Source organism: Leuciscus leuciscus (assembly GCF_965113295.1).
Source record: "Leuciscus leuciscus genome assembly, chromosome: 1".
In the NCBI taxonomy this organism is placed as follows: Eukaryota; Metazoa; Chordata; class Actinopteri; order Cypriniformes; family Leuciscidae; genus Leuciscus; species Leuciscus leuciscus.
Window position 1 is genome coordinate 80,410,818 of NC_138725.1, and position 25,999 is coordinate 80,436,816.

Below are 25,999 nucleotides of genomic sequence, written 5' to 3' on the forward strand. Positions count from 1 at the left end.
AAGGGTTTCACCTTGTGTGTTTCCGCACTGATTAAGGGTAGTTCGGGAGATACAAGTAAAAATGATCTTATACGTGTAATAGATCATAGCTACCAGTAAGATTAAATATTCGCTCAAGACCAACTTTACTTATCACACATTGCGTCTCTCAAATCGTGTGGTGATTTTCCAAATGATACAACTTGGTCTAAATAAGAGCAACGTGGAGTCCTCGGATTTCTTGTTTAGGGTGTACATGATCGAATATACAGTTCAAAAATCATTATGTTAGAGAGAACCACTCTGTGATTTTATATTATAAACAATTAATTTATATACTTTTAAAGAATAGAATGTTTTTCAACTTCAGTTAGTCTGATAATAGGAAACCCCTCTCTCACCTCAGGAATGTAAGGTGTTTTTATTTATATACTTATTTATTCAGCTAAAACTTTGTTTACATTTTAGTAGTATATGTTATTATTTATTGGTTATATGAATATATATATATTAATAATAATTTAATTTAAAATAGAAATTAGTTTATTTTTTAGAACCGTGTGTGTGCGCAAAATGATATTAAATGATTTACTTATTTATTTCATTTTTTGAAAATGTAGTTTTCTGTGTTTAGGTGTACATGATAGAATATGCAGTTACGGTACAAACATCATTATAGCTATGGAAAGCCATACAAATTGAAACCCCCGCATGGACAAAAAATGCTGATTGAATCTTTTCATATAAATGAGATATAAGACGACTAAGTACAGTTTTTCAACAATCTAAAGTTTTTGAACAGACATTGTTTAATAACAATTATACTTTAGGTCACCGTTAAACAAAATCATTACAGTAATCTTCTAAAAGATAAATAGAAGATATGAATGTATTGAAACTTTAAATATTTGATTTAAACTTTTAAGGTTATGCTTTTAAATGAGAGAGAGAGAGAACCACTCTGTGATTTTATATTATTTATATACTTTTAAAGAATAGAATGTGTTATTGGAAGATGGATTTTATTCTTTTTGTTTATCTAAAACAATTGGTTTCAGTAGATATTTTTATAACCATTTCATTTATATACTTATAAAGAACAGAATGTTTTTTCAACTTTAGTTGGTGTGAGATACACTTCCCAGTTTCACTGTTACCTATGGAATGTGGAGGAGCAGAAGGAGGGGGATGTCAGAAAGCAGAGGACGCGCACATAGACACACAGACACGCGCGCGGCTCCTTTACTGCTTTGACACACATACATAGATGCGTGCTCCCTATGTTTTGAGGCAGTGTGAGGTCATTCAGGAATGACTATATGAATTCAGTAAAAACAAGTTGTGTAAAACAATATTGTGAACCCATTCATAAACTTGTTTAACTCTCTAAACATTTAACTGATTGTAATTTTGTGACATTGTTTAATCACAGTGCCTTGATGCTCTCTGGAATACGATGTGCTCTGGCTTTTACTTTGAGAAGCATTCTGATCTGTGAGTTAGAGCCCCGCTGGTGTAAAGAGAGGCCAGAGGGCCCTGATTTCTAAACATGTAAGATGATTTTTTATTTCCGTGAACCCGTTTCATACATTGCATTTTTTGTGGACATCCATGGTATGGGCATTGATGTGTTAAGAGCTTATTCAACTCTCTAAAATAAGGTAAGATGATTTTTATTTATCTTTTGATTATCTAAAGCTGAATTAATTGGTTTCAGTAGATTTTAATATTTTAAAAAGAACTGAATGTTTTTCAACTTTAGCAAGATATTTTATTTTATATTATGGTGTGAAATATAAAACATTATTCTCACTTTCACCGTGCTCAGGAATGTGGATGGGGGATCCTGTTTCAGATGTCAGAGCTCGCAGGAATAGGGGGCGCGCACACACACACACACACACACACACACACACACACACACACACACACACACACACGGCTCCTTTACTTTTTGACACACATACATTAGAGGCGCGCTCCCCATGTTTTGAGACAGTGCGAGGTCATTCAGGAATGACTATATGAATTCAGTAAACTGAAATACTTGGTTCGGTAGATTTTATAAGTATTTCATTATATACTTTTAAAAAACAGAATATTTTTTCAACTTTAGCTTAATTATTTTTGTGACCCATTCGTATGGACAATGATGTGTTAGGAGCTACTTCTTCAACTCTCTCTAAAATAAGGTAAGACAATTTTATATACTTTTATCTAAAACTAAAACTATTGGTTTTAGTAAGCTTTTAAAAGAACAGAATATTTTTCAACCTTAGTTAAATTGCTTTAGATTATATAATTTATGTTATACACTTTTAAAAAGAACTTTAGCATGATAATTATTATATAAAGGATGTTTTACATATGAATGTGAAATAACTAAATGTTTTTTCAACCTTTAATTGTTTTAGATTATATAAGGATAGAATGTTTTACATATGAATGTGAAATAACTAAATGTTTTTTCAACCTTTAATTGTTTTAGGTTATATAAATTATAGAATGTTTTATATATAAAATGTGAAATAACTGAATGTCACATATATGAAATAACTGCAGGCACAGGCACAAGCCATATAACCACACACGCACACACATAACTGGGACAAAGTTCAAACAACCGGCAAAACTATGATTTAGGGCTAAAAAGGTTAATAAGGTCAAAAACTATCCGTCAAAACTATGATTTAGGACTAGCTAGGTCACCGGGGCAAAAGCAACTGTCAAACCACATGATCGATAGGCCAAAGGTTAATCCCATGACCTCATAAAGGAAGTTCAACCCATCAATCATAAAGGTTACCGGAAGTTCAACCTGTCAAAAGGTCAAAGGTCAAAGTCATTAATCATTTTGACACTTGCCGTCCTATAAGTACTACTGTGTACCATGACAGGGTTTGCCAAAAACCCTGACATTTTCATTGAGGCTGGCTGAATTACAAGAATGTAAATGGCTGCTTTGTAAACCAGCAAAAATCTTTTTAACACCATCATTTGCATCTGCCATCACCTTTTCAGCTTTCTGCGTTAGACTCCTCCAGCAAAGAAACCTTCTAACAATTTGTTCAGGAACATGGAAGTACTTTAACAGAGTGCCATTAAATGACTCAATGGAAAAGGTTTATGTGGCCCACAGAGGCCCCCAGTTCCTTACACTTGTTGTAATGTGTGTCAGTAGATGAACATTGAAAGTCATATTTGCTGCTCCATATAACTTCTCAAACTGCGAAGTGAACTTTCTGAGAGCTCTTTCTGCTACATCAATATCACAGCGTTTCACTTTTTCTCCCAACAGAATGTGCATAGCAAACACAAACAGAAAAAGGTGGTTCCAGAATTTCCTCAGTAAAACCCCATTCAGAAGAGGCAGAGCATAGAATAAGAGGAATGACCTCCACTCTGATGCCTTCCAGTACTTTCTGTCTGCCACAGACCGTGGTACTCTGATTATCTCAACAGGTGGTTTGATTGTAACTAGCTCTTTGTCTAGAAGGTCTGATTTTGTTCCTATGTACCACTCTTGTTCATGATTTCTGGAGTCAAACCACAGATTAGCTAGTTGCCTTGTAACCCCAAGGCAGACAGAGTGTTGATACTCTGGAACAAATCCATTTATCATTTGAAAGTTTTCAAGTCTCATTAAAGGTGAAGGTCCTTTTACTCCCATTACAGTTTTCTCAAGTGTTGCGGCCAATGCGTGATCAAAGTGCTCTACTTCAGTTCTAAGTTTTGGCACAGGGTCTTTATTTGTGTAGGGACCTCCCCCAACATGGTAGCAAAAGTCACACCCATAAAAACCATTGAACTGTTTAGTGTTCCTTAGAAGTGGGCGGGCGACTGAATCAAAACTACATATGAGAGCAAAAACCTTGGAAGCGTGCTCTATGTTTGCTGAATCTTTCCATTTAATTCCATCTTTCTGTAGAATTGACAGTTCATCTACGAATGGCTTCAAAAATGTGAGCATATAGGGCTTTTTTTCCCCAAACCAAAGACATGGAATGCAGATATTTGCCTTTCGTTCTCTAGGCTCAAGCTCTATAACTTGGCACTGTATGGGCCAGATCTGGTACTTGGAGCTCCTGAACAGTGGGATTCCATCACAGTTCCAAATTAAAGATATGTCATCTTCACCCATTGCACCAGATTCCTTAAGTTTTTGATACTCATCTCCACATTGGATGTCTGAAATTGTATCTGAATTCAGCCAATCTTTTTGAATTTTTGTTTGTTTTTCCTCAAGCAATGTTTTGATCTGTGAGGCCAAACTAAGAACCAGGAAAAAGCATCCACTTTTAAGAGAGCTGTCTGAATCAGTTACTGTGTGACAAATGTCACACTGTAGCTCACCAGTATTTTTCCCTAAGTAGTTTTCACATGTTGGACAGTAGAAATGGGGTTCATAATTTCCATACTGACCATAAGCTTTTCGGAAAAGATATGTGGTCACTGGTACCATGCCTGGAAAATGCTCATTGAAAATTGTCAGTAGATGGTCCAGTGAAACAGCTGTAAGATTGTGCCTTAGTATAAAGGACATAAGCAACAGTAAACTTTGTCCTTTTGTCAGAGGTGCGCCGGGATACACAGGATCATCGCCATCTGTTAATGGGCCTGCCTGATGACATAATCATAATAGTAATTATTGTAAAAAGTAACCTATAGCAAAAGAAACATGGTGTATAGAAAACATACAAAAATACAAGCTACTAACCTTTTCGTTTGGCTCTTGCTGGTCAGGAGTTGGAAAAGACATGTTTTCTTCTGGTTGTGTCCAGGATATGTCCTGCCATACCTAAAAAATAACATAGATAACTGATTTTACTTTGGTGGGTTTTTTTTGGTGTCACGGCCACTCCTCTGCATTGCAGGTGCGGTTCCTCCTGCAGGCAGAGGAGGGTCGATAGTGATTGGAGCCACCTGGGTTCAGGGTATTGAAGCTGCTACTAACCACGTTCTCTCTCTCTCTCTCTTTCTGCTCTTCCATCCTATTTCAATTGTTCCTTTATATTATTTTTTAAATTCAGTTATGCTCACAGAAACATACACACACACACACACACACACACACACACACACACACACACACACACACACACACACACACACACACACACACACACACACACACACACACACACACACACACACACACACACACACACACACACATAGAGACACACACAGACAGACAGATTCACTCATCTATACACTTTACACATTACATTATGACATTCTCCCACCTCATTCCTTTATATGTTTAAAGTAAATAGTTTTGGTTTACAATAAATATCATCTTTTTGGCCTATACTAGTTGTTTGTGTCCCATCATTTGAGCCGGCCTGTGACAATGGTTTACGAATGATACAATACATCATTTTAATAATAATAATTATTGTAAAAAGAGAACTTGTAGTAAAAGACAAATAGTGTAAAGAGAAAAAATACAATAATAAAAGCTATTAACCTTTTTGTTTAGCTCATGCTGATCAGCAGTTGGAACAGACTTGTTCTCTTCTGGCTGTGTCCAGGATATGTCCTGCCATACATAAAAAAACATTAGTTATAAACATGTGTTTTTTTAAATAGTTTAAGATAGTTAACTTACAATATGCAACCAGACAGAATTAGAGTAGTTTTGCAATGAATAATGGGATAGATGTCTTTGTCCACTGATGAAACATACACAAATCCAATCCAATCCACTTTTATTTCTATATCACATATTACAAACACAAAGTTTCCAAAGTGCTGCAAAGACTCATAATAGAAAACAATTAATATAAAATTAATTAAACAAAATAAGAACATCAAGTTTAAAAATATATAAAATATATAAAAAAAGGATAAAAACCACAGTGGACGACATAACTTAGGCAGAATTAAAAGCAAAATAATGAAATTGTGTCTTTAGACGAGCCTTAAAACAATCAACTGTAGGGGCAGTTCGGACATGAAGGGGCAGGCCGTTCCAGAGTTTAGATCCAACCACAGAAAAGGCCCTGTCCCCCCGAGTCTTAAGGCTCGACTTGGGGACCACAAGCTGGAGCTGGCCCTCTGACCCCAGTGTCTGTGCTGGCGTATTAATTTGGATGAGGTCAGAAATATATGCCAATTAACTATTCGGTTGTTAAGTTGTGACGTAACCACTGCTGTTTCCGGGTCCTAAGGCCGTCGCCTTTCTACTGCTTTTGCATGAGTTTTACTATGGTTTTACCACACAGCAGTGCTGCGTCCCGTGTTGTTTAAATAGATCCGAGTTTAAAAGAACAAGTGACTGTCAACAGTCATTTTACTTTTCCCTGTGACGAGAAAGACAAGAGGAAATGGCTGCAGTTGATAACGTAAGTTACAAATATTAAACAAATAAAGAAACTTTGGCGTCAGTTGGTGCTGCTAACCCTCTAAAACCTGGCTGTCACATATTTAATTTTTAATCTTCGTTCAGTTACATCCACAGTTATAGCAGTTTTTTAAAATTCCTCATCAAGAACATGGATGCTAGCTACTCACCTCAACCTCATAAACCTTATTTTTTCATTGATGCCTGGACTCTGTCCTTAATTATGCCACCTGCACTCTGTTGGATTTAAAGTAGTTTAAATCCTTTTTGACCGCCGAGGGTAATGTAAGAATGACGTGATCGTAAATAAATGTACAAGTTCCTCCATTGTTTTGGTGCAGTCGGAGAAGCGCTTGGACCCACGAGAGCCACGTGACGTCAGACTTAACAACCGAATTAGAGTGTGTATGCAGTGGTTTCATACATTCTCAAGGAGATAATTAGTCATTTTTGGCTAACTCTGAGAGAGCAAAACAAAATGGACTGAAGTATGCATTCGAGGGATATATTCACGACATAATATGCAACCGATTATAGAATAATTTCATCAAAATTGAAGCTAAAGCTTTTAAGTCCCAGCACAAGCAGCAGTCGTCTCGTAAATACACTGACCGTTCAAATTTGAAACACACAGGAAAAGCTATGTTTATTCACAGCAGGGTAAGTGAAATTAGAAAATAATCGAATCATTATAAATCAAACAGCTTATCCATAAGTATTGTGGAATAAACAAAACATTAACGTTAGCCTGACCACTTTGCTATGTTAATATTCTCCCGCTTATATTTTTATCGTGCCAGGCTAACGTTACTGCTCACATGTTGTGGGTCACATAAAGGAGTACTGTTAATAATGAACTGATTAAGTTTTATATCTACCTTTTCCTTGGAGATCTCTTGCAAGCCCCATGAGAGGAGTGCCGCGATCGCGAACTGATTGTGATTGGCCGTCAATTAACACAATGATTAACGATTATGAGACATGCATCAAGCGCATGCTAACTCCTGTCCCGCCAGGTAGATCACGTTACAATTCAAATGTGCTCATCTACCACACACTCAAATCAGTTCTGAATGGATCTCTTCCCCAATCGTCCGTCCCTAACATTTTCGTCTAGTTTTTATTCGTTGACGAAAATGTCAATACATTTTAGTCATAGTCTTTGTCATTTAAAATTGGTTTTTATTTAGTTATCGTTCCTATTTTCGTCAGTGAAAAAATGTCGTTGACAAATAATTTTCATCATTAGTTTCGTCAACGAAATTAACACTGATTGGTTAACCCTGCAGTAGGGATGCACCAAAATAAAAAAATTTAGCAGAAGCCAAAGGTTGAAAAGTTTTTTTCCACCTTGTACAAATTTTTTTTTCACCATTTCATAAATTAAAGTTTAATTATTGCCTTATCCATTTTATAGAACAACTTAATACTTATATATTTTTTTACTTTATAGCAGACATTATTCAAAGCAAGCACAACTTATAGGGGTCATATAATGTCATTTTTGTACAAGTTAACATGATTCATTAGGGTCTAAATTAAAAGTATACAATACACTTTAATTAAAAATTCTCATTAGTATTGTAAGAAAACATATTCTCATTTTACTTGGTCAAAAACAGCTCTGTTTTCAGCATGCCAATTCAGTGCATATGCCTTTAATGCTAATGAGCTTTGCTCACTCTGCCCCCTCTGTTCTGTGTGGGGTTTCAACAGTGCACATGTAGTGTTGCCATGACAACAGTTGAGTGTATATTTGTGGAGAAAGAATTGCAGCGGGAGTCTCTCAGATTATCTGTACAAACGTATCAATTTAAAAACGAATTTGGACACCGAACAAGATGACGACCCGAAGAAGTTCAACAATTAAGGCTTAAACAAGACATTTCTGAATGGTTAGTTAACGTAACGTCACTTTGATCTATCTTTGTATTAAGGGTTTAACGATACGCGCATTTGTATTGAATCGTTCTGTACAAGGCTTTCAGTTCGGATCGCGGTACGCATTAAAGAACCGAATGGTTCGTTGGTCCATTTTTCCTACCAACAAACATTTCATTATTTCAAATGTTGGCACGTCGCGCCTGCAAGTGTGCTCATAATGTAATAACAATGCTGTGAGAATGTAACGGATCAAACAGCGCTGACTTGGCATCCACAGATCAGCAACAATTGACCTTTGATTTACTGTGGTAGCACTAACTACAACCATGAAGTTTGGCAGTAATAGTCAGGAACAGATTCTCTTCTAACTTTTAAATTTTAGTGTTTTTTAATTAAGTTTGGTCTAGTTAGTATTATTTATTTTATTTTATTTTTTTAATGCAGTTCAAAAAAACATTGTACAGTCAGAATTGCAATATATACAAAATGGAGAAAACAAAAAACAAACAAACAAAAATATTATATATATATATATATATATATATATATATATATATATATATGAACGGTAATGTTACGTCATGATTGACAGCTGTGATTTGCAGCTTCTCTAAACAAAGTAGTCAGTTAGGCAACAACAGTGCTGCCCTCAAATGTTAATCTGAACTAAAATAAACCTTATTGTAGGCTACTACAATATTATATTTCATTTTTTTCAAGGAGCTGTTTTTGTTTATATATGCTCCTAAAAAAAACAATTTGAGCAATGATGGAGCTATAAGTAAAAAAAAAATCATACTTTATGTTGTTAGTTTTAATTAAGAAATAATTAAAAATAAATAAAAGAAATTTCTCTGGTATTTCTTTCTTTTTGCTGTAGCCTATTGAAAACGTACCGAACCGTGACACAAGTGTATCGTATCGAACAGAACCGTGCATTTTGTGAACCGTTACACCCCTACTTTGTATGTACGTCCTGGCAGGATAACGATAGAGTGGTGAGATACGAACGCTCTCTGTTTAATGATGTAACTTAAACGTCAGTACATTGACACATTGATGTTACAGTTAATAACCATAACGCATTGCTCATTATAAACGTGGGATTATGAATTATATTGAGAACATCGTACAGATAAAACATGCAGTATTGTAATTACCCTGAGTTACATTAGTCGCATTTATCATGAAGCGTGCAAGTGATTTGCAAAGATTAATTTAAAGGTTAATAAACCGTCACACTTACAAATAGTTGGTACTGATTATTTTTTTCAGCAGCAGCTTCTTAGCAAAACCAGCGATATACTGACCCTCGTTTATAAAGCAGTCTGGTGATAAATGATTCTCCCAAACATGAAAGCATTGATGTTGATTTTGTGGAATATTCCCTTTGAAAACAAAACTCAGCCACTGCGTCTTCAGTTCAAATTTAGGAACATCAAAATGTCTGATGTGTTCGTTATTACCGGTAATTAGCCTACACACCATTTTGCTCCAACGTATCAACATGTTGGACTATGATGACAGCTCAAGCTCGTTCAGGGCGGGTCTGTGTTGAAACGCTGCTGTCAATCAACAATCGAGGGAGGGGCATTGATATAGTGAAGTCACAATATCAAACTGCTGAATATAATGAAGGGGAACAATGAATAAATTGAAACAAAACCACTGGATGGAATTTTTATCAATATATGATGGTTGTGTATAGGCACTGCCTAATTGTAAAATGATTGACAGGTATTGTAGCCAGTGTTCAGTCTAGAGATTACATTTTTTACAGACCCTACTAGAATGTTTTGTTTGTTTGTTTTTGGTATGTTAATGTGATTTTTTTTCTTTACATAGATTTCTCTGGGCAACATGGCTGTCCAAGTCAACAAAACCTGCTTTAGGAGATTGAATAGGAGCAGAATGTCCCTGTTCACTCAAGAGTTAGCTGTTTTGTTGTTTGGGAGGGAGGTTCTGGGTTCATCTAGCCTCACTGGGAATAGGTCCCAAAAAGAAAGGCTGAACCCAGAAAAAATGAATGCACTTATCGGTTTGTATAAGATTTATATTTTTTATATTTCATTATAGTCCTTTCTCAGCTGAAATTTTAAATAGTAGTGTAAAATATGTTATAAAAAATAATTGACTTAAAGGGTAGCATGTATCATACTATATGTGCATGCGCAAACTTCAGAGATTGTGAACCTTATTTTATCACAGCAAGAAAACAATACAAACAGCATATCACAATAAAGATAATTTAATTTAACCAAATCTTAAAGTTAAGTAACGTTTCAAATTATTAAATGAAAGGTTTGGGCAAAACGGTACAGTAAACAATTGCTTCTATTTCATGCACTTACATTAGGATTCAATCCTCAATAATTATACATCAAATTAAAGTAGTTTAAATAACATAATAGGCCATAGAGGATTCTTCAAAAATAACCACTGATTATCTTAAGAACGAGTTGTATCCAGCATGATTGAGTAATTTAACTGCATACTGTAGATAAAAGCATATGTTAATCACAAAAAAACTTATTTAAAGAATAATTAAAATAAATCTAAATCATCTTGATTATTTCTCTGGGAGTATTGGAGCAGCTTGCTTCTACTCATTCATAGTGCTGACAATCACATCGATAAGTTAATATTAAACATTAAAATGGAGGATGGCATGGTAGGGCATCAGTATAAATAAACTATTTCATATATTGATATTTATTGCTAAGTTCAGCTAGTTTAGCTTTCTTCAAAAAACTGCTGACAGTAATGCAGCCATCCTTTACTACAAAACAGATATGATCACACAGACTGTGAAAAAGGTCTCTTTTTGCCTAGAAAATCATTGTGTGTCTATATTCTAACAAGCTTTATATCCTATAAGCATAAGGTGGATATTATGAATAATTTTGTGGCTATTCATAAAGCACTAATGTACTAATGTTTTTTTATTTTATTTTCGGCAGACACTGTCATATCCGAGTTTCCGGGCACGACACAGTCCGAGGTTAGAGCCGTAATACGGCGAAAGTGCAATAACGAAAGTTTTGTTTCAAAAAAAAAAAACACTGTAAAGGTAATTTTTTGTTGTTGTTGGGAAAGGAATGTGAAAGTAAAGAAGAAATTTGTGTTTTGTTCATATAAGATACGTACAGTAATCTGTAGTTTAATCATTTTATTAAAGGATTAGTTCACCCAAAAATCGAAAAGTTCTTTGTATTTAGTCACCCGCGTGTTGTTCTAAACCCTTAAGACTTCCATTAACCATCGCATCACAAAATATTATATTTATGATGGAATCTGAGCGTTGGATAAGTCTTCCATTGACTTCCAAGGGGCTTAAACTTGCTCAATCAGAAATCGTAGTATAACTCGTCCTATAACTCGAGTTGTTTACGTAGTGTATCTGCGCGAGCTTCTGGGTTCTACGTCACCAGGCGTCACACACATGACCTGCGTTGGCCAATAGTGAGCCTGTGTGGTGACGTAGAACCCAGAAGCGCTGCGCAGATAGACTACGTAAACAACTTTCAAGCACAACACGAGTAAATGGATACTGGAATAAATTCGTTATTTTTGTTTGTTTTTGGCGCAGAAAAAGTATTCTCAATGGTTGAGCCACTGAAGTCACTTGGACTATTTTAAACAATGTCTATATGTTTTCTGATCGAGCAAGTTTAAGCCCCTTGGAAGTCAATGGAAGACTTATCCAGCGCTCAGATTACATCATAAATATAATATTTTGTTATGCAATTATAAATGGAAGCCATACGGGGTTAGAACAACACGCAGGTGAGTAAAAACTGAGATCATTTTGATTTTTGGGTGAACTCCTTTAATGCTTTTAGTTTAAGCTTGCCACTTGTGTTATTTTGTTTCCCAACAGTCTGTTTGGACTTTAATAATGTTTAAAAAAAATAAAGTGTTTTTTAAGAAAGAGATGCTTTTTGTTTGTACACATACCATTCCTCCTGTATCCTTTTAAACTATAGGTGTTTTCATTTACATGAATTACATTTACCGGTTATTTTTATCAAATGCATTACATCTAACTTTAAAATGATTATTGTATTAAACGCCTTCATCAATGGTGGACAATTTTAACATTTACATTTTAACAGTATAACTTCAGCATAAATGAGGCAGAAAATGCTACTGATAACACAGTAATAGTGTACTTGACTAAAAAAAAACCATTAACATTTAAATGTTTTATAAAAGTACTTGTACTAGTAAAAGTAAATGTTTTGACATAGTTAAAATACATTTTTAAAATAAATTAGTTTCCATAAATATAATATGATTGTATATTCTTATATTTTAAAGAATTTAAAGGTGTATTTAAAAATGTTTTAAAGATGGGTTCTATTGCTCTAAGGGGGAAAAAAATTAAAGCTGAAATAATATTTTAAAATCATGTTTAAGTTCATCTTAAGTTTGTATAAAAATAGCACAGTTGATATATTCTTATATTTTAAATAATTTATAAGTGTATTTAAAAATGTATTAAAGATTTAATCTAAAGGCAAGGCAAGTTTATTTATATAGCACATTTCATACACAATGGCAATTCAAAGTGCTTTACATAGAAGAAATTAAAATAATAAAAAGAAATAAGAATAATTAAAACAGTTTAGAAAAATAAAAAATAAAATACAGTACAAACAGTCGGACGAACATTGGCACAGTGCTCATTCAGTAAATGCATAGTTAAACAGATGTGTTTTGAGTCTGGATTTGAATGTGACTACTGTAGGAGCACATCTGATCTCTTCTGGAAGCTGGTTCCAGCTGCGGCTGGCATAATAGCTAAAAGCAGACTCGCCATGCTTAGAGTGAACCCTTGGTATTTCTAGCTGATATGATCCTAATGATCTGAGTGATCTGTTGGGTTTATATTCAGTGAGCATATCTGCAATGTATTGAGGTCCTAGGCCATTGAATGATTTATATACCAGTAATAATACTTTAAAATCAATCCTAAGTTTAACTGGGAGCCAGTGTAAAGACCTGAGGACTGGTGTGATATGTTCATATTTTCTGGTTCTGCTCAGAATCCTGGCGGCAGCGTTCTGTATGAGCTGCAACTGTCTTATGGTCTTTTTGGGAAGGCCAGTGAGGAGTCCATTACAATAATCCACCCTGCTGGTGATGAAAGCATGCACAAGTTTCTCTAAGTCTTGTCTGGAAACAAAGCATCTAATTCTTGCAATATTTTTCAGATGATAGTATGCTGATTTAGTTATTGCTTTGACATGACTACTGAAACTAAGCTCTGACTCTAGTGTCACACCAAGATTCCTGACTTGATTTTTGGTTGTTTGACCCCTAGAGTGAAGGTATGCGTTCACCTTGAGAACTTCATCTTTGTTTCCAAACGCAATGACTTCAGTTTTGTCTTTGTTTAACTGAAGAAAGTTTTGACACATCCAACTGTTGACTTCATCAATGCATCGGCACAGGGAGTCAATGGGGCTGTAATCGTTGGGCGATAGGGCTAAGTAGAGCTGTGTGTCGTCTGCATAGCTGTGGTAAGAGATTTGGTTCTTTCTCATTATTTGGCTCATTGGGAGCATATACAGGTTAAACAGGAGTGGCGCAAGAATTGAGCCTTGAGGGACTCCGCATGTCATGGATGTCCACTCAGACTTATGGTCTCCTATACTCACATAATAACCTCTCCCTTCTAAGTATGACCTGAACCATTTTAGGACTATCCCAGAAAGCCCCACCCAGTTTTCCAGCCTGTCCAGAAGTATGTTGTGATCGACAGTGTCAAATGCAGCACTGAGGTCGAGTAGTACCAACACTGATAATTTGCCTGAGTCAGTATTTAAGCGAATATCGTTTATTATCTTTATGAGCGCTGTCTCTGTGCTGTGGTGCGGTCGGAAACCAGATTGAAAATTGTCAAAGTATCCATTCGAGCATAAGAATTTGTTCAGCTGATTGAAGACAACTTTTTCAATGATCTTACCTATGAAAGGAAGATTTGAGATTGGTCTATAGTTGCTTAATATGGTCTTATCCAGATTGCTCTTTTTCAGGAGGGGCTTGACAACTGCAGTTTTCAGGGATTTTGGAAAACTCCCAGAGAGAAGTGAGGCATTTACCACTTCTAGAAGATCTGCTTCTAAACTGTTTAACACACTTTTGAAAAACGATGTGGGAAGTGTGTCAAGAGCGCATGTTGATGTTTTAAGGTGCTGTACGGTTTCTTCCAAAATTTTGCCATCAATTTCTTTGAAATCAGACATAGTAACTACTTTCTCAGGTGGTTTGATCTGTCTGACCCCAGCGCAAGTCAAGGATGTGCTGATCACCTTTCTGATATTATTGATTTTCTCAGAGAAGAAAGAAGCAAACTCACTGCACTTGCTGTCTGAGAGCATTTCACTGGGAATCTGGCTTGGGGGGTTTGTCAGTCTCTCTACAGTAGCAAAAAGAGTGCGTGTGTTGTTTAAATTGCTGTTTATAATATTTGAGAAGAAAGTCTGTCTAGCTTTGTCTAGTTCCATATTGAAAGCATGAAGGCTGTCTTTGTAGATGTTATAATGGACTACAAGTTTTGTCTTCCGCCACATGCGCTCTGCTTTTCTGCATTGTCTTTTCATATTTTGCATATTTTGCATATTTTTTAAAGATAAAAGATAAAGATCTCCATTTTTTCTAAAGATAAAATTAAAGCTGAAATAGTATGTTAAAAGCATATTTAAGTTCATCTTCAGTGTGTCTCAAAATAGCACAGTTGAGTACACTAAGATGATCTTAAGTTTATATTAAGCAGTACTAAAGAAATTTTTTTTGTATATTAAGTACAAAATAAGTGCGTGAAAATAGAGCACTTTAAATACATTATGGAAGTGTATTAAGTGCACTTAAATAAAATGTATTTTAGTGTACTTTTTTTAATCTAGGAATACATTATAAGTATAATTTGTATATAATTACATATTATTATTATTATAATTTAAATAGTTTATTATTGTATTTAAAGATGGTTTCAATTATACTAAAACTGGTAACGAAGTACATTTGTTGAAAATATGAAATAGTATACTAAAAATACACTTTAGTTTATCTTCAGTGTGTCTCAAAAAAGCACAATTGAGTACACTAATGATCTTAAGTTTATATTAAGCAGTACTAAAGGTAAGCTTTTAGTATATTAAGTGCAAAATAAGTGTGTCGAAAATAGAGCACTTTAAGTACATTATGGAAGTGTAATAAAATGTATTTTAGTGCACTTTTTTAATCTAGGAATACATTCTAAGTATAGTTTGTATATAATTTAATATTATTATTATTATAATTTAAGTAGTTTATTATTGTATTTAAAGATGATTTCAATTATACTAAGCAGTACTAAAGATAAGCTTTTAGTATATTAAGTGCAAAATAAGTGTGTCGAAAATAGAGCACTTTAAGTACATTATGAAAGTGTATTATGGAAGTGTACTAAGTGCACTTAAATAAAATGTATTTTAGTGCACTTTTTTTTCACCTGGGTATCCCCTCCTTTGCCTGGTCTGGTACTTTTGTATTTTGTCTTTCAGCACTGTTTCTTTCATCACTCTTACTAACCATTTTCACAGCTTCTGCATATGAGATCTTATTTTGAATTTTAGCTCGTTGTACTTCCATTTCCCTTCTCATCATCTCACATCCACCGTAAGCCACACTATGACTACCCCCACAATTACAACACTTTGGTTGCTCGTGATTACACTGACCATACTCATGATCTTCTCCACATCTTGCACATCTTCTTCTGCCTTTACATGTTATTGCTGTATGTCCAAACCTTTGACAGTTATAACACCTCATTGGCTTTGGAACATACTCTCTTACACTATAACTCAAAAAACCTAGTGTTACATTCTTTGGGAGCACTTCCTCCTCAAACTCCAGAATCACCAGCTCACTGTCCTTCCTCACTCCCTCCCGAGTTATTTGCATCCTTCGAGCACCTTTTAGATTTCCTCCTTTAAGATTTGCTTTGATTTCCTCCATTGTGACCCCGACTGGTACCCCCCATATCACTCCCTTACTCCACATGTTTCCTTTTTCAATTTGACTTGTACTTATTACTTTAAACCTCCCAATTTCTTTAATCCTTCCAGCCCGCTCTCTCTGTTCTTCATTTTTACATCCTATCATTAGATTACCATCTCTCAACACCTTGGCTACTACAATATCCCCGATCTGGTTTCTCAATACAGTTGTTAATTTCACCGGACTTATTGACGAAATTACCTTCTCCTCACTAAATCTCAATATGATTTTAAATTCTAGTCCTTCCGTACCTTTATCTTTTATTACTTTCCCATAATCCTCATTACTCCTCGCCCTCTTTGTACTGATCCCAGAAAAGGTATTTCCTCTCTTGTCCCTCTTTTTTTCACCTTCTTGACTTATATCCATACCTCCCTCACTATCACCCACATCAGTGTCCCCCCACTCTGACCCATTCTCAACATAGTTGTGCCTACCTGCTGCCTTCTTCATCTTCTCCATTTTTAGTTGACCTCTTTCCAAACTCCCACTTCCAGACACTCCTTTCTCCCAGGATCATCCGTCAGTTCTTGATTAAACGTTTGAACCATTCGCCCGAGCTCGCTAAGTTCCAGTGTAGCTTCACTTCCCGATCGGCAAATTGATGTGATTGTGCTCTATTTATATTGTTAACCCTCTGAGGTCTGAGGGGTTTTTGGGGTCCTTGAGATGTTCTGACATGCCCTGACATTTGTGCTTTTTTCAGTTGCTTATAAACATATTAATGGCAAAGGTATAATTACACTCTATTTAGCACAAACAGGGCTACCATAATATGTGAGCAACATGCATGTACATGTTTGTATTTTTGAGAGAATAATGTTTATGCATGGTTATTGAAAAAACTAAAAACTAAAGTTTCTGAAATAAGGCCACAAAACACATACTAAATACGTGTCAATAAGACTTTTGACTAATTGATGTCTTTGCCTAGAGTTTTTTCTTCAAAATGATGTGAAAATCATCCTGCCCTTATCATTCACATAACACAATACATTGATTTAAATCTTGTGAAACACTTTTAGTTTGGAAAGGCAATATGCGAGTGGGCGTCAATGCCCATGCATATTTAGTGATTCGCACCTGAGGAGACAATGGGGCCCGCATACTGAATGAGCCATTCATTCGGGTGTGTCACTGAGCCACAAGAAAGAATGCAAGAGCAACAGTTGGAAGCATCTCAAATTTTTTTTTTTTTTACAAATTGTGCTTGCAAATTGGCCTATAACATCCAAGGAAAACATGTCTATTAATTGTGCAGTTAATTCTCATACTGTATTTTCAGTTTTGGAATATGTATCCTCTCCCCAAATTTGTCACTAATAAAACACAATAAAAATTATTTAAAGAAAAGGCTTATATTTACCTTTTAATAGTTTGTTTACATCTACCTTGTAAATATTTTTTATTTATTTAAAAGGTTACAATTACAACAACAATTCAAGTGTAATCTTTCTTTGTAAAAACTAAAGTATACATTTTATCATACATATTTCAAAGTTAAGGATTCATTACTTGAATATAGCCTAGGCTACATTGGAATAAACACCTATAACATATTATTTGATTACTTTATTTTTGACAAAACATACTATATTTAACATATGAGCAAAAATTGGCAAACATAAGCTTATTTGAGGTGGCAGATATTTTACAGTAAAAATTTATAATCTATCCAAAACTAATCAACGAAATGTCTTTTAGCGCGCATCTCTGCCATTCATTCATTCACACACAGAAACGCAATTCACTTGAGAATGAAAAAAATAAAACTTACTACAGTATTCCATAGCTCAGGATCCGTTGTCCTCGAAATACCAGCACTTGAGGTACATTTTCCATTATTATTATTCCTCACAGCACCGCGAGACGGTGTAAACAAGTACACTTATCTGAATAAGCTTGATGTGTTTTCTCGAGCTGATATGGGGGCGTTCACAGTTTGCATGGGATCGTCTCAGTCATTTGCGTTTGAATAGCGCGCGCTCTCCGTGGGCGGGGTCACATTAAAAATAATTCTCTGAGATGAGAACGACTGACATCTCTCTCTTTTCATACAGATTGCATAAACTGAGAATATTTGTTTTTTTATAAAAATTACTTCATTTAAAAGAAGAGAGTTCAAGCTTCATGCCTGTGTGTCTGTATGCCTGTTTGACTGAGTATTCGCTGAGTTATGGTTCATTTTCGGACGCGTTTCAGAATAGACTTCACTGACAGAGAGAAAGCAGAACTCGCTTCGTGTTTATTTTTCTTTATTTGTCGAAAAGCACAACACTTTGTTTTTATTGTGAGTATATACAAAAAAAATACAGACTTAACAGGATCGATTGATGTATGAAACTCCTATGGAAAATCAAAGTCAACAGAGTATTTATGAGTCTCTTTTACACTGATATAAAAAAAAGCGAGCTGGTATCGCCGGCGATACCGCCGACCCCAGGGGGTTAACCCCCTGAGGTCGGCTGTCGCGCCGGCGCGATAGGCTCGTTTTTTTCCTTATCAGTGCAACAGAGACGAGAAATACTCTGTTGATTTTGATCTTACAATCTTGTGTTTTACATCACTCGATCCAGTTAAGTGTGTATTATTTTTGTGTATACTCACAATAAAAACAAAGTGTTGTGCTTTTCGACAAATAAAGAAAAATAAACATGATGCGAGTTCTGTCTTCTCTCTGTCAGTGAAGTCTATTCTGAAACGCGTCCGAAAATGAACTGTAACTCAGCGAATATTTCTCCCACTGACATGTGAAATATGTCTTTATGAAGCTTGAATTCTCTTCTTTTAAATGAAGTAATTTATATAAAAAACAAATATTCTCAGCTTATGTAATCCATCTGAAAGCAAGGAGAGGTACCGTTTTTACGTTCTCCCTTCATTATATTTAATGAGCTGAGGCCGCCCCGCCGCCGGCGCTATTCACATGGTAAATAGTTTAGGTGATCAATGCATCGCACACGCCCCCGATCAATGCCATAAAAACACAGTTTCTTCATCAGATTCACTGATAGTTCATCGCGTTTAGAGAGGATGGCACGCTTCTCCGGTAAAGACGCCCTTCAGATGATTCTGGACAGCGAGGAAGAATTCACCTTTTCCTCAGAGGAAGATTGCAACTCGCCGACGAACGGCTGCATTTTCAAGAGCGAATTGATCCCGCCGAGGATACAAGTTCGGAGTAAGTTGTTTACTGTTATATAATCCCTTTTCTGATAATATAGAACTCATATGAATTTTCAGACTATATTTTGCCTAGTTTTGGCTAGCTTTTGACATCTTACAGGAACGATTGCCTTACAATATCCCTAACATTCGTGTACATGCTCAAGTGTAAACTTTTTTAAATGTGATGCTCTTTAAACATATTTGTATATTAAATATATTTCACTCAGTTTTGATTAGCTTATGACACTGGTTAAAATGCTAAAATACTGCCTTATGCGTAATGTAGCATGTTTGTGAATATCTGCTTAGGTGTAATGTGATTTAGTGCAAATATATTTCAGCCTCTGGTAAAATATGTGATACTGTCTAAATACATTATATTTTTATATAAATGTTCGGTTTTGGTTAGCCTATGACAGTGTTTATCATGCTTCAATACTGCCTTATGCACAGATGTTTGTGAATACAGGTGTACATTTTTTTAAATGTAGCGATGTGTCGTTCGCGAACGATCCAGTTTTTTTTTTTTTTTGATCCAAGATGGCGCCGCGGATGGCTGCCTCGGTGTTGAGCTCTCCAGTTGTTACACTGTTTTTGTTAGTTTGTCCTGTTTTATGTTTGTCATTCGCTATCAGTTATACCAGGGACGAACTGCTGAACATTCGGCAGTGCACACCAACTGATCACCAACCAGTTTTTGATTCTTCTGGCGTTTTGCGGAACATTGTCGTCGGTTGCGCCGCTGCACTGTGGAAACAGTATAAGACGCGCAGGCGTGGGAAGCGAGCCGGCACACTCGTTAAGCTCAGGCAGCGCGGATTCAGAACGGCGCTGCCTAGCATCCATCTGGCGAATGTCCGCTCTCTCCCTAACAAAATGGACGAACTACTTCTGCTCTCACGCAAAAACAAGGACTTTACCAACTCTGCTGCTCTGTGTTTCACGGAAACCTGGCTGAACGAAGCCATTCCGGACAGCGCGTTACATCTACCGGACTTTCAGCTGTTCAGAGCGGATCGCGATATGGAGTCAACGGGGAAAACGCGCGGTGGTGGGACATGCTTTTACATCAACAGAAGGTGGTGTACTGATGTAACTGTGTTAAGGAAGATGTGCTGTCCTGATGTGGAAGTGCTTTTCATTAACTGTAAGCCGTTCTACTCGCCGCGGGAGTTTTCCTCGCTCGTTCTCATCAGTGTTTACATTCCACCGCAAGCACACGTGAGTACGGCGCTGCAACAGCTGGCTGATCTGATCACAGAAACAGAACAACAACACCCGGACTCTGTTCTTATCATTCTCGGAGACTTTAATCAGGCAAAACTCACACGTGAACTGCCTAAATTCAAACAGCACATTACATGCCCCACCAGAGACAATAATATTTTGGACCATTGCTACACCACAACAAAGGATGCATATCGCTCCGTCGCCAGAGCAGCTCTAGGACTTTCCGATCACTGCCTGGTTCATCTTCTACCAACTTACAGGCAAAAACTTAAAACTGCTAAGCCAGTAATAAGGACTGTAAAGAGATGGACCAACGACACAGAGCAGGTCTTACAAGCCTGTTTTGAATGCACTGACTGGAGTGTTTTTGAAGCTGCTGCCAGCGATCTGGACGAGCTCACAGAGACTGTAACATCATACATCAGTTTCTGTGAGGATTTATGCATCCCTACCAAGACTTACTTATCATTCAACAATGATAAACCATGGTTCACACCAAAACTCAGACAGCTTCGTCAGGTCAAAGAAGATGCCTACAGGAGTGGGGATAGGATCTTGTATAATCAGGCCAGGAACACATTGACAAAGGAGATTGAAGTGGCTAAGAAGAGCTATGCCAAAAAGCTGGAAAACCAGTTTTCCTCCAACGACCCTGCATCAGTGTGGAAAGGCCTGAAAGACATTACCAACTACAAGACACCATCCCCCAGCATCGACAGCAACAAGCATCTTGCGAACGAGCTGAATGTCTTTTACTGTAGATTTGAGACCCCCGATCAGACACCCCATACCCGCCCTGACCATCTCTCTACACAGCCATCAACACCTCCAGCCATCCCCCTCCCCTCCCCCCCTGCACTTCAGATCAGTGAGGATAATGTGCGTCAGATCTTCAGGAAACAGAAGAGAAGGAAAGCACCAGGCCCAGACGGTGTTTCACCAGCCTGTCTGAAAACCTGCGCTGACCAGCTGGCCTCTATCTTCTCACTGATCTTCAACAGATCACTGGAGCAGTGCAAAGTCCCTTTCTGCTTTAAACGCTCCACCATCATCCCAATCCCGAAGAAACCAAAGATCACAGGACTCAATGACTACAGACCTGTTGCCTTAACATCTGTGGCCATGAAGTCATTCGAAAGACTGGTGTTAGCATATCTGAAGGACATCACTGGACCCTTGCTGGACCCCCTGCAGTTTGCCTACAGAGCAAACCGGTCTGTGGATGATGTGGTCAATATGGGACTGCATTACACCCTACAACATCTGGACAAACCAGGGACCTATGCAAGGATTCTGTTCGTGGACTTTAGTTCTGCCTTCAACACCATCGTCCCATCACTGCTCCAGACCAAACTGACCCAGCTCTCTGTCCCTAGCTCCATCTGTCAATGGATCACCAGCTTTCTGACAGACAGACAACAGCTAGTCAGAATGGGCAAAATCACGTCCGACAGCCGCACCATCAGCACCGGTGCTCCACAGGGATGTGTTCTCTCACCACTGCTCTTCTCCCTGTACACAAATGACTGCACCTCTAAAGACACCTCTGTCAAGCTCCTGAAGTTTGCGGACGACACTACTGTTATCGGACTCATCCGGAACGGTGACGAGTCTGCGTACAGACAGGAGGTGGAGCAGCTGGCTCTTTGGTGCAGTTATAACAACCTGGAGCTGAACACGCTCAAAACAGTGGAGATGATCGTGGACTTCAGGAGAAACCCCCCTGCACTCCCTTCACTCACCATCATGGACAGCACTGTGACTGCAGTAGAGTCATTCAGGTTCCTGGGCACCACCATCTCTCAGGATCTGAAGTGGGACACTCACATAGACTCTATTGTGAAGAAAGCCCAACAGAGACTGTACTTCCTGCGTCAGCTGAGGAAATTCAACCTGCCACAGGAGCTGCTCGTACAGTTCTACTCAGCTGTCATCCAGTCCATCCTCTGCACTTCCATCACCGTCTGGTTCGGCTCTGCTACCAAAACCGACCTCCGTAGACTACAGCGGATAGTTCGGACTGCTGAGCGAATCACTGGCACTACCCTTCCCACACTCAAAGTACTGCACTCATCCAGAGTGAGTAAAAGGGCTCGCAAAATCACTCTGGACCCGTCACACCCAGCACACTTTCTGTTTGAACTGTTACCGTCTGGTCGACGCTACAGAGCACCGAGCACAAAAACAACCAGACACAGGAAAAGTTTCTTTCCCCAGGCCATCTACCTCATGAACACTTAAATGTTCCCCTACTGTGGAACAAACATGTGCAATACTTCCCTCAGACATTTCATTATAGCACCTTATAACTTTATATATATTTATAATTTATAATCTTTTATTTCTATTTTATTTTTATTTTTTTCTATTTTTTATTTATACTTATGTTACTTGTCACTTGTCTTGTCACTTTATATTGTATGTGTACTGGAAGCTACTGTCACCAAGACAAATTCCTCGTATGCGCAAGCATACTTGGCAATAAAGCTCTTTCTGATTCTGATTCTGATTCTGATTCTGATTCTGATCCGTTCATTGCGTGCGTCACTAAATGCGTGCGGTGTATATAGCCCATCAACAGATACTCGCGGTGACGCGGTCTATGGCCCATTAATAGATATTTCTCCATCCTATGGCCCATCAACAAAACATTGTGCGTCCATAACCATCAATTACTCATCAGTTTACTTTGGATAATGTATGCTAACAGTTTTATTTTGTTGTTGTTTTTTTAGGAATGTGTCAAGCTCTCCTTCTCCAGCACCGCAGAGGGGCACGCAGGTGTCGGTCAGTTCTCAGTGCCATCGAGAATCATCCCGAGTAAGTCCACAGACGTAATATTTACAGATTTAATTGTGTTTACATCGTCATAATATAAAAGTACATATTCTTGTGTGATATTACAAAAACTGTTGTCTTTTTTTTATCCATGGCCATTAGTGATCGATAATGATAATAATAGTGTCTTTGATTGTGTTATCAGTGTGCTCACAGTGTGTTTTGTTTTGTTTTTTACAGATGTGACAATGAACTTGTCCAAGCACCTGTCCCGAAGAGAGCCAAGGCTAACCAGCAGGCAAGCAACAGGCAGTTCAAGTTTCAAGTTTGTTTATTTCTAGAGCACATTTACTTCCAGTTTTTGGCCGACCAAAGTGCTGTACAATAATCACGACAAAATACATAATGAACCAACAACATCACTATCAACAGTCAATTATGGTGCATTAAATGATGAGTTCAAGTAAATTACACGTTAAAAGCTAATCCAAACAAATATGTTTTTAGTGCTGTTTTAAACTCTGACAAAGTGGAAGCCTTTTTAAGTTGGATAGGAAGATTGTTCCATAGAGTGGGGCCCACCACTTCGAAAGCTCTATTTCCCCTCTTTTTCAAGCGGGTTCTAGGAATACGAAGGAGGGATTTGTTTCCTGATCTCAGTTCTCGATTTGAAGTATATGGGTGGAGTAAATCCGATAAGTAAGATGGTGCAAGATTATTTAAGGATTTGTAGACTAGCAATAAAATTTTATAGTTGATTCTATATTGAACCGGTAACCAGTGAAGTGATCTCAAAAGCGGTGTCACATGATCAAACTTTTTGCCTCCTTTCAAAAAACGTGCTGTTGCATTCTGAACAACTTGTAATCTTGAGATTTGATTCTTAGAAATCCCATAATAAAGAGAGTTGCAATAATCTAGCCTGGATGTTATAAAGGCGTGAATAGCAACTTCTAGAGAAGCATTAGATAGGAAAGATTTAATTTTGGAAAGAGAGCGCAGATGAAAAAAACTAGAGCCCACTACCGAGGCAATTTGCCTATCAAATTGTAAGTTGTTGTCAATTACAACACCTAAATTACGAACCTTTGGTAAAACAGTGAAATTTAAAAGATCAAGGTTAGGTAAATATTGTCTTCTTTGTTCGGAGGGACAAAAAACAATAGCTTCCGATTTATCTGAGTTCAAAAAAAGAAAGTTTTTTGAGAGCCATGCCTTTACATCATTCAAACATGCTGATAAATTACTAACAGCATTCTCATTACCGCTGGTCAAAGGCAGATAAACTTACATGTCATCAGCGTAACAATGGAAGGCTATATTATGTTTCCTAAAAATGGATCCCAAGGGAAGTAAATATAAAGAAAACAGAATGGGTGCAAGAACAGATCCCTGTGGTACGCCACAGGATAACTTGCGTAATGATAAAGTAAAATTTCCAATTTTGACAGAAAAAGTTCTGTTTGTTAGGAAGGATTTAAACCAGTTTAACACAACCCCGCCTAAACCCACATAGGACTCCAGTCGGGAGATGAGAATTCCGTGATCGACAGTATCAAACGCTGAAGACAAGTCCAGCATGATTAAAATGACAGAAGCTCCCGAATCAGTAATCATTAAGATGTCATTTAAGACTCTAACAAGGGCCGTTTCAGTACTATGTAATGATTTGAAACCTGATTGAAAGATCTCATATATACGATTTGTGGATAAGAAAGACTGAAGTTGCAGAGAGACAATTTTTTCCATCACCTTAGAAATAAACGGAAGGACAGACACGGGGCGAAAATTTGCTAAAATAGATGTATCAAGTGTGGATTTTTTTAGCACTGGAGTCACTGTGGCCCTTTTTAAGCTATCAGGGATAATCCCTGACTGCAAGCATTTATTAAGTAAAGTTACAAGGCCAGGTCCTACAATATCAATTAATAACTTCAGATAGCGGGGGTGCATAGTGTCAAGGGGACTAGAAGAGGTTTTTAGTTTTAAAACTATTTCTTTTAATGAGTCTAAGGAAATAGAATTAAAAGTAGTCCAAGAAGCCAATGGACTCATAGAGCTCAAATTATCATCACTGGTATCTTGTATTTGAACTCTTAGATTTTCACATAATGCTTTAGTAGGATTACGGAAAGTCTGTACAGGGGGATGTAATACTGAATTAATAATCGAAAAAAGAACTCTAGGAATTTGATGATGCTCCTCGATCAGATTAGAAAAATAAAGAGACTTGGCCTTCTTAACTGCACTCTGATATGTCCATAGACATTCTTTAAGTATGGTCAAGGATATTTGAAGTTTGTCTTTCTTCCATTTTCTTTCTGCTTTCCTACATAATTGTCTCAGGGAGCGAATATCTTGATCCAACCAAGGCTCAGCTTTACGTTTCGGCTTTAGCAACCTATAGGGTGCAACAGCATTTAAAATCTCCAACCATACAATGTTTAAGGATTCAAGATGTTGCTCAACATCTAGATCTAATAATAAAGATTCATAGGACACTGAGGAAGTGATTTCATTATAACGTTCAGTGAAAGCCTCGCAAAATCGCGGTGAATACACTCG

At 37.1% G+C, this 25,999-nt stretch overlaps 2 long non-coding RNA genes across 2 annotated transcripts in view; both read left to right on the plus strand.

The window, feature by feature from the left end:
• Nucleotides 1-25,999, plus strand: part of LOC309513041 — a 328,088-nt gene that overhangs the window by 225,027 nt on the left and 77,062 nt on the right. The window lies entirely within an intron of this gene.
• Nucleotides 8,105-12,387, plus strand: LOC309480778. The gene is made up of 3 exons (XR_014199781.1): nucleotides 8,105-8,220; nucleotides 10,055-10,247; nucleotides 11,170-12,387. It is a non-coding gene; the product is annotated as an uncharacterized lncRNA (long non-coding RNA).